General features: G+C 41.8%; 1 long non-coding RNA gene across 1 annotated transcript in view; it reads left to right on the top strand.

Moving 5' to 3' along the window:
* The window catches only part of LOC309855192, a 49,428-nt gene extending 36,346 nt beyond the window's left edge, over positions 1 to 13,082 (top strand). The window contains exon 3 of the long non-coding RNA XR_014306653.1: positions 12,797 to 13,082. This is a non-coding gene — a long non-coding RNA (uncharacterized lncRNA). The remainder of the gene's footprint in view (positions 1 to 12,796) is intronic.
* Positions 13,083 to 13,286: the final 204 nt, after the last annotated feature.

Below are 13,286 nucleotides of genomic sequence, written 5' to 3'. Positions count from 1 at the left end.
CATGAGCAGTTGTCAAGGAAATGTAGAAACCGTGGGGCCCGAAGTCACAGACTGGAAATTCTTTCCAGTGGCATGATTCTGCATCTTGGAACTAGTCTGTGGGTAAATACGTGACAAGGCTCTCCACCCGAGGCTGGCTGAGATTCCTGGAAGTGAGGTATACCACAGAACTGTTCAAGCCACCGAGTCAGCTGGGACCATGTGCTCTTAGCCAGCAGAACTTGAGAACGTTTGAAGGAAAATACCCTGCTGCCCATCCTGGCTGAATCCCTTCCTCTCCTGGAGCCTGTGGGACCGGGCTCTGCTTAGCAGAAGAGTCTGAACCACCAACAGGCTGCTGTGAGGTTTGCCACTGTATAACGAGGTTGGGTGGGGTTCTTCTTGCCACCTAAGGAAACATGGTTTGGAAACTGGAGTCCTGTTTCCCAGCCCTGCTTCAAATGCAGCCATTGTGCCTGAGAGCTGAAATGAGGACCTGTTCTGCTGGCATTGAGCACAACGATTTTGTTGACAGAGCTTAGCCTGACGCTCCCTGGCCTGGATATGACGCCTTTGACCGCCAAGGAAGAGGAGGAAGAAAAGCACAGAGACCTTATCAGCAGGTTCCTAGGATCTGACCAAAATCTTGTACTTTGGGTAAAGAGAGAGAGATAGAAACAGAATCTGTTAAAAAAGAGCATCTTGTGACAAATTGTTCTAAATTCACAAAAAAACTCCCAGTATGGTGTCTCTTAGAGGAATTTGTTGTACATAATTCAGAGCCACATGGATTGAATTTCCCTTAAAATATACATCAGTTTGAAAATTAAAGGGGAAAGTGCCCAAGACAAGACAAGACATGTTTGGATTTCTGTCAAACTCAGAGCCCTTGGAAGGCAGCATGGAAAGCAGGATGTGGCTTTTTAGGACTTTGCCTGTCATCTACTGCTTCCATTTATGTCTATGCCATGCTTGGGCCCATTCTTTCCCCTCCTTCTTGGAGGAATGTTCCATGTCCAATATCAGTTGCCACATTGTTTTCAGAACTGGACTGAGACTGCCCTCAGTTTCAGAAGTCTCTGTACACTTAGCCCTACCATTCTCAAGAGCTCTGGCCTCATGTCTCCCCCACTCTATCCAACACTGTAGAATGTCTGAGGAGAAGGATCATCAGAGACCATTAGCTCCAACTCTGTGCTGCAGAAGAGGAAACTGAGGCCCAAAAAGTGACTCATTTCCTTCAAAACCCCTGGGATGGCTTCTATGTCCCCTCACCAAATTTTTTTTTAAGATTTATATTATTTATTTATTTGAGAGAGAGAGAGAGGGAGGGAGCCTGTGTGTTCACACATGAGTGGGAGGAGGGGTAGAGGGAGAGAGTCTTAAGCGGACTCCACCTGGGGCTCTATCTCCCAGCCCTGAGATCAGGACCTGAGTCAAAACCAAGAGTTCCATGCTTAATCAACTGAGCCAGTCAGGTGTCTTTCTCCTCACCAAAATTTTAATTCGCTTTTCATTCACATCTCTCCTCCATAAATCTGTAATCTTTACTTCAGTTTCTCTGCCGTTCACCGTGGCATTCATCATGCCGTCCATCACAGAAACTCCTGGGCTTCCTTTCCTCTCCCACAGACCCATACCCAACTCTTCTCCATCGCCCCACCCACCCCAGCAAGACCCACCCCTTTTTTCACTGCTGCTTCTTGTATACCATGTCTTCCTTCTGGAATTAGCTTCCTTCTTTTTTCTTTCTTTCTTTCTTTTTATATATTTTTTAAAATTTTTAAAGATTTTGTTTATTTATTTGACAGACAGAGATCACAATAGGCAGAGAGAGAGGAGGAAGCAGGCTCCCTGCTGAGCAGAGAGCCCAATGCGGGGCTCAATCCCAGGACTCTGGGATCAAGACCTGAGCCATAGGCAGAGGCTTTAACCCACTGAGCCACCCAGGCGCCCTGGCGACTCTTTCTTTTTTTAACCTTAAAAAATACCTTTATTTCATCTTCAATCGTAAATGGCAGTTTATCTGGGTATTGAATTTTAGGTTGACAGTGATTTTCCCTCAGCACCTTGAAGACATCTTCCTTTCTCTTCTGGCCTCTTCTGTTGCTATTGGGAAGGATCCTTGCTGTAAGTCTAATTATTGTCCCCTTGTAGGCCATATGTCTCTCCTTTCTGTTGCTTTAAGATTTTAATCTCTATTGTTCTGCAGTTTAGTGTGGGTGTCTAGGTATGGATTTATTTTTATTTATCTTCCTTGTGATTCTTTCAACAGTGGTTTGAATCTTCTACCAACATGGGATAATTCCCATTATTATCAATAATAGCCATATATCTTACAGGTTTTTTTTTTTCTGTGCTGTGTTCTACATGTCATCTCATTTAATTCTCACAACTCAGTACTATAACCAGTCATTCTGAAATTAGGGAAACTGGATCAGAAAGAGATTAAATTTTTTGTCCACAATAAGACAGTAATTGGCAAGGCCATATTTGGAGCTCTGATATTAGAGTTTAAGTATTGTTTCTTCTTCTTCCTATTTTCTTCTTCTGGCACTCTAAGACGTACATTGGCTCTTTTCTTTCATCTTTTCTTTTAAACTGTTTTTTTACATATCTAATCTTTGTCTCTCTCTGGAGCATTCTGGACCATTTCCTCAGATCCCTTTTCCATTTCACTAATTCTCTCTCCTGTGTATCTAATCTGTTATTTATTGTATCCCTGAACCTTTTAGTTTCTGTAACAGTACTTTTCATTTCTAGAAGTTTCTATGGCCTCATTTATGACCTTTCTTTTATTTTTAAAATAGTGTCTTGTACTGTTGGTAGACATATCCTTTGACTTTTAAGACCATTTAAAAATACTAGTTTTGTAGTCTCTATCCAATAACTTATTTATTATCTAAAGTTTTGAGGAGTTTAACCCCTACTATTTATTTTGACTGCTGATTCTTACACATGCTAGATTGTTTCTCTCTGTTTTTATAATTTTTTATTGTAGGCAGGGCTTTATCTTTTCTGTAGGAATTCTCTGTGGCCTGCAGTGTTGAAGTTTAATTCCAATAGTTTTTTATTTGCTTCTGCCAGGTATCTTAGGGGTATCATTGGCTAAAGACCAATTTTATGTTAATTTGTTGGCTTGGGGTTTCCTTCTGATGCAGGTAGTAAATATTTGGGCTCTAAACTTGTGCAAGGCACATGACTGGGGTTTTGATTTTTCATAGGGGACTGTTTTTTCCCATTTAGAGGCAGAGCAGAGATGAGCTTCTTTGATGTCCTTCTGGGTTGATGGCTTTTCTGACAGCATCTGAGCTTTATGTAGGGGACTGTCTAACCCTCACTTCACACAGGCTTGAGGTATCATTCTGTCCTGCATGGGTGTGAATAGCTAAGCCCTTAACCTTTGTTAGATCAGATCATCTGCCCTTGACCCCAGCAGCATAAATTCCAGAGTCTGCTGTTTGAACTATTTCTTTTCACTTCAGCACCTGGAGATTTCCTTTCCTACCTGTCCAGCTCATTCATGCTTTACCTATTTATTTTAATTTTATTTTTTTAAATTGTGGTAAAATACACATAACATAAAATTTACCGTCTTAACCATTTTTAAATGTACCACCATTCAGTAGCATTAAGTACACTCATGTCACTCAACCATCCCCACCGTCCATCTACAGAACTATTTTCATCTTGCAAAACTGAAATTCTGGGCTCATTAGACAAGACAGCTCTTTATTCCTCCCCCACCAATCCCTGGCAACAACCATCCTACTGTCTGTCTCTATGAATTCGTCTCACATAAATGAAATCATACAATATTTGTCCTCTTGTGACTGGTTTATTTTGTTTAGCATATCTTCAAGGTTTATCCATGTTGTAGCATATGTTAGAATTTTCTTTCTTTCTTTCTTTTGAGAAAGAATGAGTGTGCTAGCAAGTAGGGTGGGAGGGGCAGAGGGAAGGGGAGAGAATCTTAAGCAGGCTCCACATTCAGTGTGGAGCCCAATACAAGACTCTATCTCACTACCCTGAGATCACGACCTGAGCCCAAATCAAGAGTCAGATGCTTAACCAACTGAGCCACCCAGGGTCCTCATGAATTTCCTTCATTTTTAACACTGATTAATTAATATTCCATTGTGTGCATATAGCATATTTTGCTTATCCATTCATCCATCAATGGACTGCTGGGTTGCCTCCACCTTTTGATTATTGTGAATAGTGCTGCTAGGAACATGGGTGTGCAAATATCTCTTCAAGACCCTACTTTTAATTCTTTTGGGTATATACACAGAAGTGGAATTGCTGATCATATGGTAATTCTGTTTTTAATTTTTTGAGGAGCTGTCATAGTTTCCCACAGTGGCTTTACCAATTTTTCCACACCCCTGTCAACACGTGTTATTTTCTGTTATGTTTTTGTTTTTATGTTATGTTTTTGTTTTTGTTTTTACAGCAGCCATCCTATGTGGCCTTCTGATACAGACATCCTAATGGGTTTGGTATCTCATTGTGGTTTTGGTTTGCATTTCTCTAATAACTAGTTGAGCATCTTTTCATGGGCTTATTGACCATTTGCATATCTTCTTTGGAGAAATGTCTATTGAAGCTCTCTGTGCATTTTAAAATCCAGTTGTTGTATTGTTGTCATTATATATTTAAAGAGTTTTATTTTATAAGACATTTCTGAATGCTTGTATGGGAAGATTCTATGCTGTCCTATGGTTATTTTGCTGTATCAGAGAATCTCCAAGATTCCCTTTCTGATGCCTTTCACAGTGCCCTCTGCAATTTCCAGTTCCACAGTCAAGAAATCTCTCTTTTCTAGAATGTGCCTTCTCTGCTTCCTTGTCCTAATTGGCCTGACTTTGCCCTATTGATAAAACCTTCAAGTGAAGGACACAATAATCCCTTCCCACCATTTCAAAACATACAGGTTTCTTGGATTCAGGGGTAGAGTTGAGCGTTTTTTAAAGATACTTAATAATATCTTGGGGTGCCTGGGTGGCTCAGTCGGTTACGTATCTGACTTCTACTAAAGTCATGATCTCAGGGTCTTGGGATCAAGCCCTGCATTGGGCTCTGCACTCAGCGGGGAGTCTGTATGTTGTTCTGCCCCTCTGCCTGCTCATGCTTTCTCTCTCAAATAAATAAAATCTTTAAAATAAATAAATAAATAAATACTTCTAGTCTTTCTCCCTACTCCAGCTTCTGTATCCCTTTCAGTGTCCACTAGGCACCCATTAATCATGGGAGCCTTGGCCCCTGGATGTGGATAGAAACCCAGCTTTGGTGATAGAGATATGGGACTTCAAAATTTCATTTCCCTGATCACCATGGCTCCTAATCACTCTGCACTTTAATCTTCTCACCAACAAAAAAAGATGGGATAAGAAGCATATTTTAAGAGGCGGCCATAAGAATTAAGTGAGGTAGTACACTTCAGATGCTTCACCAGTTCCTAGGACCCGTGGGCACTTACGGAGTTTATTTCAATTCACTTCCACTCTACCTTTAGCAATTACGTGGCTCCCAGTTGATGTTTATTCTCACCCAAAACAACTCTCTCCTCTTGTGCTGTGGAACTCTGTGACCCTATCTTCATAACCAATTGTATAAGCTTTCTGTGGCTGCTGTAACAAATTCACACCAACCTGATGGCTTGGAACAACAGAAATTTATCTTCTCAACATTCTAGAGGCCAGAAGTCCAAAATCAGTGTCACTTTGTGTTGGCAAAGGCACATTCCCCTCCCTCTAGGGCTGTAGGGGAGAAAGCTTGCCTTTTCCAGCTTTCTTTTAAAGGCTCAGATCCCTTTTTATATCTGCCTCTCTTCCTGGCCCACCCCCACAAGGTATTCAGTTAGTAAGACCATTTCTCTGGCCAGAAGACAACTGGTAAGGCATGGACCTATTGAGGCCATCTGCTTGGGTTCAAATTAAGAATAACTGCTTTTGAAGCCTAGAGACTCCATCTTAAGGAGGGCCCTGCATCCTGTGATAATGACATACAACAACCCTGATACAAACCCCAGTTCAATTCTTTGGTCTTTTCATGGACTCAGAAACCTTATCCCTTCTGCCAGCTTCCCCATTCCTTTCATCTTGCAAGCTGGAGCTGAAGCCAGCTCTAGCACTTGGTGTAGAGGGAAGGAAAGAATCACACAGGGAATGACCCTCCTCTCTCAGATGGGCTTGCTGTTTCTGCTGGGCAAACCTGAGAAAGCTCTGGCCGGCCACACCTAAACCCAGGGAGGGCAGTTTAAGCCAGAAGGTGGGTTCCCAGATCCTCAGTCAGAACCAGTAATGAAACTAAGAACTGTCCTATTTGTCTCTTTGCAGCCCACACCCTCTACTCTGCCTTTATATGTGTATATTCTGTCTCCCACGCTATTTCTCATTCCCTAACTTCCTGACCCCTCGATTTCTTTCTTTTTATGATTTCATATTCATTGCTTGGATCAGATGCTTAATACTATTGCTCTAGTACTAATACTAATACTCAGTGTTTTCTTTTGTACAAAGTAATCATTTTTTTCCTGGTCCAGATAACCCTGCCTTGGCCAATACCCTGTCAGAAGTCACCTATTGTTGACACATGGGATCTGGACATAGCCAGCCTTCTATAACCAGTGCCTCCTGGATAGCTTCCCCAAGATGTCTTCTAGGCATGATCCTCCCTTCCCCCACCAAAAAACTGCCCTCCGTCCTATATTCTTTCTCTTTGTCAATAATGTCATTAATGATTCAGTTATTCAAGCCAGAAACCAGAGAGCCATCCTAGACCCATCTTTTCATTTATTCTCACTTTCAGTTTCTTATTAATACTCCCTCCCAAAAGTCTCTCAAATCTATCCCTCCTCTTCTCTCTTCACGCTCCTACCTTAGTTCAGGCTCATAATAATGAGCCTTTACCTAGACTTCCTTATTGGTCTCTTGACTTCAGTCTTGACTCATCCCATCCTAATGCACCTAATGCCGACTTGACCCTGTCTGCTTCCCAACTTAAAATGCATAGACCTGACCCTGTCTGGTTTCCAACTTAAAATGCACCCCAATTACTGCAGAACATAGTCCAAAATCCTTAGCAGGGTAGAGAAGATCCTTCGTATTCTAATAGGTGCTTTGCTCTCCTGCCTTATTTCTTACCATTTTCCTCCTGAGCACACACAACTTCCTACAGCTTGTGCTGCAGACCTGCCACATGATTTTACCTTCCCTTTTTGTATATTTCCTTTGCCTTGAATTCTCTTTCCAACCTCAGCCACCTTTCATGTCAGGCAAACTTCCATGCCTCATTTAAAATATCGATCAAGGGGTGCCTGGGTGGCTCAGTGGGTTAAGCATCTGCCTTCAGCTCAGGTCATGATCTCAGGGTCCTGGGCTCAGCGGGGAATCTTCTTTCTCTCCCTCTGCTGCTCACCCTGCTTGCGCTCTCTCACCACCTCTCTCTCTGTGTCAAATAAATAAATAAATACATAATCTTTTTAAAAAAAGAATATTTAAAAAAAAAATCAATCAAATATCATCTCCTAATCGACATCAAACTAGTATCATTCATCTTTTGGTGGGAAGGAAGTTATAGTGATTAGTCACATTCTTTGTCACATATTTTGCTTGAATCTTCTTGAAACAATGTATTACTCTCATAATTTTTTTCAAGATGATTTTTTTCACCTTCTCTTGGAAAACTTTCCCCTCTTGATATAATTTATCATGCTCTCTGATTATCTTTCAATACATATATATTACTTCTATAAATGATTCTTAAAAACTGCTTTTTATTATTGTTTATATCTGTCTTCTTAGACAAACTATAAGCAATTTAAAGACAGGAATTGTGTCTTATCCACCTTAGTACCTCCAGCACTTAGCTTAATACCTAGTACGTAGGAAGGACCCCCAAAATGTTAGTGGAAAAGAAATAAATTGCCCAAGTTCACTTAGTTGATTAATGGTAGAGTCTAGATTAAAATATTGGTCTCTAAATTTCCACTCCACTGTTTTTCCCATTTTGCTATATCTTAGTTCATGGCAAAGTGTGATCACACAGTCACATGGAGTCTTTTTTTTTTTTAATTATTTTTATTTTATTTGACACAGAAAAAGAGATCACAAGTTGGGGGGGGGAGCAGGCTCCCCACTGAGCAGAGAGCCCAATGTGGGGCTCGATCCCAGGACCCCAAGACCATGACCCGAGCCAAAGGCAGAGGCTTAACCCACTGAGCCACCCAGGCACCCCAGTCACATGGAATCTTAGCGAGGCAGCATGTATGGAGGAAAGATCACTCTCCTCATTTGCTAAATGGAAAAATTATCTGCTTGTCTGCTCAGTCTTTATGAGTACTGAATGGGTCAATGTGAACACTTGGTAAAATGAGAAGTTTCTTATAAAAAAAAGGGATTATTATAAACAATTAGTTCACTACAGCTTTCATCTTTAGCAAATGGATTATAAATTAGAACAAATGTTTACATATTATTTGAAAGCAATCAAAAGAGGACTTATCCATTATTCTCTAATCTTCAAGGACAACAAGTCAGGGATGAGAAGCTTCCAGCACAGTCAGGAGACAGTCCCTTTCTGGGTTTGTGCCCTGTTTTTGTACATATATTTTGCTGGCAACACCTCTCGTCCATCTCTTGAAGATGGTCCACTATTCACTTTACCTAGGTGTGTAACTCTGAGCCCAAAGATGGTTTTATATGTATGTAGTAGCACCACACATTGCCCTGCTGACTGTGGATTTCCAAAGTCCTTGACGACCTAAGATACTGCACTCTTGAAACAATAGAAGCCTCTACACATGGAATGTTCTGAAAACAGACCTTAGAAATTAAAAGTAATATTGATAAAAGAGATGAAAGATTTAATAAAAGAGTTGGAAGTGAGAGATGAAATCACCAAGGAAGTAAAACCAAAGGACAAAGAATTGGAAAATAGAAGAGAAAAAAATGAGAAAATTACAGGACAAATCCTTGGGATTCAATGTCTGAACAAGAGGTCTAAAGAGAGAGCTGGAAATGCAAATCAAAACCACAATGAGACATCACCTCACCCTTGTCAGAATGTCTAGTATCAGAAAGGCAAAAAATGGAGGTACCTGGGTGGCTCAGTTAGTTAAGTGTCCAAACCTTGATCTCAGCTCAGGTCTCAATTTCATGGTTGTGAAATCAAGTGCTGCATTAGGCTCCAAGCTAGGCATGGAGCCTACTTTAAAGATTTTATTTATTTATTTATTTATTTATTTATTTGACAGACAGAGATCACAAGTAGGCAGAGAGGCAGGCAGAGAGAGAGGAGGGAAGCAGGCTCCCCGCTAAGCAGGGAGCCCAATGTGGGGCTCGATCCCAGGATCCTGGGATCATGACCTGAGCCAAATGCAGAGGCTTAACCCCCTGAGCCACCCAGGTGCCCCATGGAGCCTACTTTAAAAAAAGAGAAATGACAAGTGTTGGAAAGGATGTGGAGAAAAGGGAAACAGTGCATGCTGTCACTGGGAACATCAACTGAGGCAACCACTATGAAAACCAGTATGGGGATTCCTCAAAAATTAAACATAGAAATACCATATGATCCAGCAATTTCACTTCTGGGTGTTTACCTAAAAGAAATGAAATCACTATCTCAAAAAGATATCTGCACTCCTGTGTTCATTGCAATATTGTGTACAACAGCCAAGACTAAGTGTCCATAGATGGGCCAATGGATACAGATGTGGTATGCACATAAAATGGAATATTTTTCAGCCATGGGAAAGAAGGAAATCACTCCATTTGGGACAACATGGTTGGACCCTGAGGGCAGTATGCTAACTGAGATAAGTCAGTCTGGGAAAGACAAATACTCTATGATCTCACTATCTGTGGAATCTAAAGAGATAGATGGTTATCAGAGGTGGGAGTGGGGGATGGGCAAAATGGCTGAAGGGAGTCAAATGGTAGAGAGTTCCAGTTATAAGATACACAAATCCTGGGGATGTAATGGATAGCATGGGGACTGTACCACAGAATTTTTAATGAGGGGCGCCTGGGTGGCTCAGTGGGTTAAGCCTCTGCTTTCAGCTCAGGTCATGATCTTAGGGTCCTGGGATTGAGACCCGCATGGGGCTCTCTGCTCAGCAGGGAGCCTGCTTCCTCCTTTCTCTCTGCCTGCCTCTCTGCCTACTTGTGATCTCTCTCTCTGTGTCAAATAAATAAATAAAATCTTTAAAAAAAATTTTAAATGAGAGAGTGAAAAGAATAGTGGAAAGATGAAATTTTTAATGAAATAATTCCATTTCTCAGACTCTGGGGCTTGCCTTTCTTTCTTTCTTTCTTTCTTTTTTTAAAGATTTTATTTATTTATTTGACAGACAGAGATCTGATGTGGGGTTTGATTTCAAGACCCTGGGATCATGACCTGAGCCGAAGGCAGAGGCTTTAACTCACTGAGCCACCCAGGTGCCCCTGGGGCTTGCCTTTCTTAATTAAAAGGGCTCACTGAGTACCTAGCACAGTGGATGAAGAAAATGAAGCTACACCAAATACATTTGCATGAAATTTCAGAGTGTTGGGATCAAGGAGAGGATCCAACAAGCTTTCCAAGAGAGAAAGAGAGAGAAAAAATTTCATGCAAATTATCAAGTGTCAAAATGGCATTGAATTTCTCAATAGCAACCAGAAAGTTAGAAGACAATGGAGCAATGCCTTCCACATTCTGAGGGAAAATTATTTCCAGCCTAAAATTCTATCTCTAGCCAGACTCCAGGAGACACTAATGAATTTTCAGATGGTTAAGGCCTCAAAAGCTTTGCTCCTATATACTCTTCCCCCAGAAGCTCCTAGTGGATAGACTCCATAAAAATAAGAAAGAAAACCAAAAAAGATGACAGTAAAGACAATAGATCCAACACAAGAAGAGACTGGAACCCCTGGGCTGAAGGTGAGGAGGGTCACCTTGAAGCTATCTGACAGATTGGCAGTCTAGATTGAATGTCCCAGAGCAACAGGAATGATTTCCTCAAAACATTTTACTGACTGGGAAGAGAGCAATTTGGGGAGAATGTGGGGTTGAGTTATATAGGTAAGTACATAGAAAAACTAAGCAAACAGAGAACGTAATCAGAAGGTGAATATTGATACAACCAAATTATAACAGTATTGGGGATGATGTGGGGGGCTGGGCAGTGTGAGCTTTTGAGGTGTGGGCACAAGTGGAATAAAAGAGTTAAATCCCATTTTCCATGGTGGGAAGTCAAGAAATGATCAATGCTGGAAAATGAAGCAGCGGCAACGTAATCATGTAATTTAGAAATATCAGGGTTGGGGTGCCTGGGTGGCTCAGTCACTAAGCGGCTGCCTTCAGTTCAGGTCATGATCCCAGGGTCCTGGGATCGAGCCCCGAGTAGGGGCTCCCTGCCTAGCAGTAAGCCTGCTTCTCCCTGTCCCACTTCTCAGGGGTGCTTGTGTTCCCTCTCTCACTGTCTCTCTCTGTGTCAAGTAAATAAATAAAATCTTTTTTAAAAAGGAAGAAAGAAAAAGAAATACGAGGGTAAATATCAGATGAATCAGCTCAGATAGTTGAATTTTATTATTTCTGGGAAGTCGGAAATCAGGGAAGTGAAGCTTGGGGAGGAGGCAGCTGCTGTTTGCTTTGGGGTGGTTTTAAATACGCCTTGTAGGATGACCCCCTCAGACCTCTGTCAGCAGCTCACACTGGGTCACTTGGCTTTCTCACAAGCCCCCTACTTGGGCCATCATCCAAGACATTTTTTTACTTAACTGGTCTGGAGTGATGTCTAGGTTTGAAGATTTTAAAATATTTTTTTTCAGATGAGTCTAAACTTCAGACATGTTTGAGAAGGTTTCTGTATAACTTTGATAGAAATTAAGACTAACTGTAAAAAAGATTAATATATAAATAAACCTAGGATCGTTCTGGGTGCACTATCCTTAAATAGTAATATGTCCAGTAGGACTTGGGAAAAGTTCCAGAGAAGGGTGGCCTGAGATGCTCAAGGCAGGCCTTGCTCAAAACCTCCAGCATCTGAATTTCTTACCAGTCCGGAAAGCACACGGTATTGTCAATCTGAAATTCTTTAGCAGAAGAGAGCCTTTCCTGGAGGGGCATTGCTACAGCAGAATACCTGGGAGATGCCAGAGGATGAACTTTACATGGAGGTGTGAATGACATGCATCTGACCCTTCCTCGGAAGGGTCAAAGGGCAGAGGTCATGAGAGTAATGAGAGCCTGAGATGGAGAGGGGGGAGGGGAAGAAAGAGGAGACCAAGACAAAGCAGTCAAACTTCAACGACTTTTTATCTACTCCCAAGCAGCCTCTCCTTCTGCTCTCTTAAGAAACCCTTTAAGAAGCCAATTTGAGCCTGTGCATTAATTAACGGCCCTGGCTGTGGCTTTCAGAAGGGAGGATCTCTGTTCACTGTTCTCTTTTCTGGTCCCTGGGTCAAGGAGAGCTGTGTTCCAGCCCCTGGAAGGGGGCAGCTGCCCGCCGCTGAGGGTCACCTTAGAAGAATGGCCTTATTATCCCCACAGTCATCACTATCTTCCCGGACACATCTACAGGTGTACCCTTTCTGAGGGTGCCCCTCGCAGGTTTCTTTTTACCTCTGCTCTTGGCCGCGCATGGACATAGGAGCCTGCCTGTTATTCACCATGCAGTGTATTGTTACCCTCTTTGATTTGCTGCTGTTCGAACCAGATGCTGTCTGTCTTGTAGCATTTAATCCCTTGAAAGGTTGAAGGATGCAATTTATGTGAATGATGGCTCTTTATAAGAAGGCAAAGTCATATTGTACTTCATGCTTATCTTGAACAGATTTCCCTGTCTCCACTCCCACCCTAAAGAAGAGATTAATGAATCAAGAAGTACCTTTTGGTGGCTTTAAACTGCCGGTCTCCTGGGAAATGCCAGCACATTCTAGTGATCACTAGGCTTTGGTCGCAGCTCTCCCCCTTCTGCACTGAGGCACCTCAACCATATCCTGCATCATAAATCCAGGGGAGTGCGAAGCCTCTGTGTAGAGAAATCGTGCTCTTGTGGCATTTTAAATTTCTCGATAGGAACAGACATGGACCGGAGAGGTGGCTTTTAAAATAAATTTCTTTGTATTTAATCATTTGTGTTGTTGAATCATTTCCCCCTCACTGACTTCTATTCAGATTTTCAGATATATTGGGTATAGGCAGGCATAATAAAATCACCCTTCAAGTTACTCAATTAGCATTTTTTTAAAAACCTACAAGATGGGGTCTTTGGGTGGTTGAGTCATTTAAGCATCTGCCTTCGGCTCAGGTCATGATTCCAG

The sequence above is a fragment of the Mustela nivalis genome (assembly GCF_964662115.1).
Source record: "Mustela nivalis genome assembly, chromosome: 20".
Classification (NCBI taxonomy): Eukaryota; Metazoa; Chordata; class Mammalia; order Carnivora; family Mustelidae; genus Mustela; species Mustela nivalis.
Note: the sequence above shows the minus strand (reverse complement) of the source record. Positions and strands in the feature narration are given on the sequence as shown.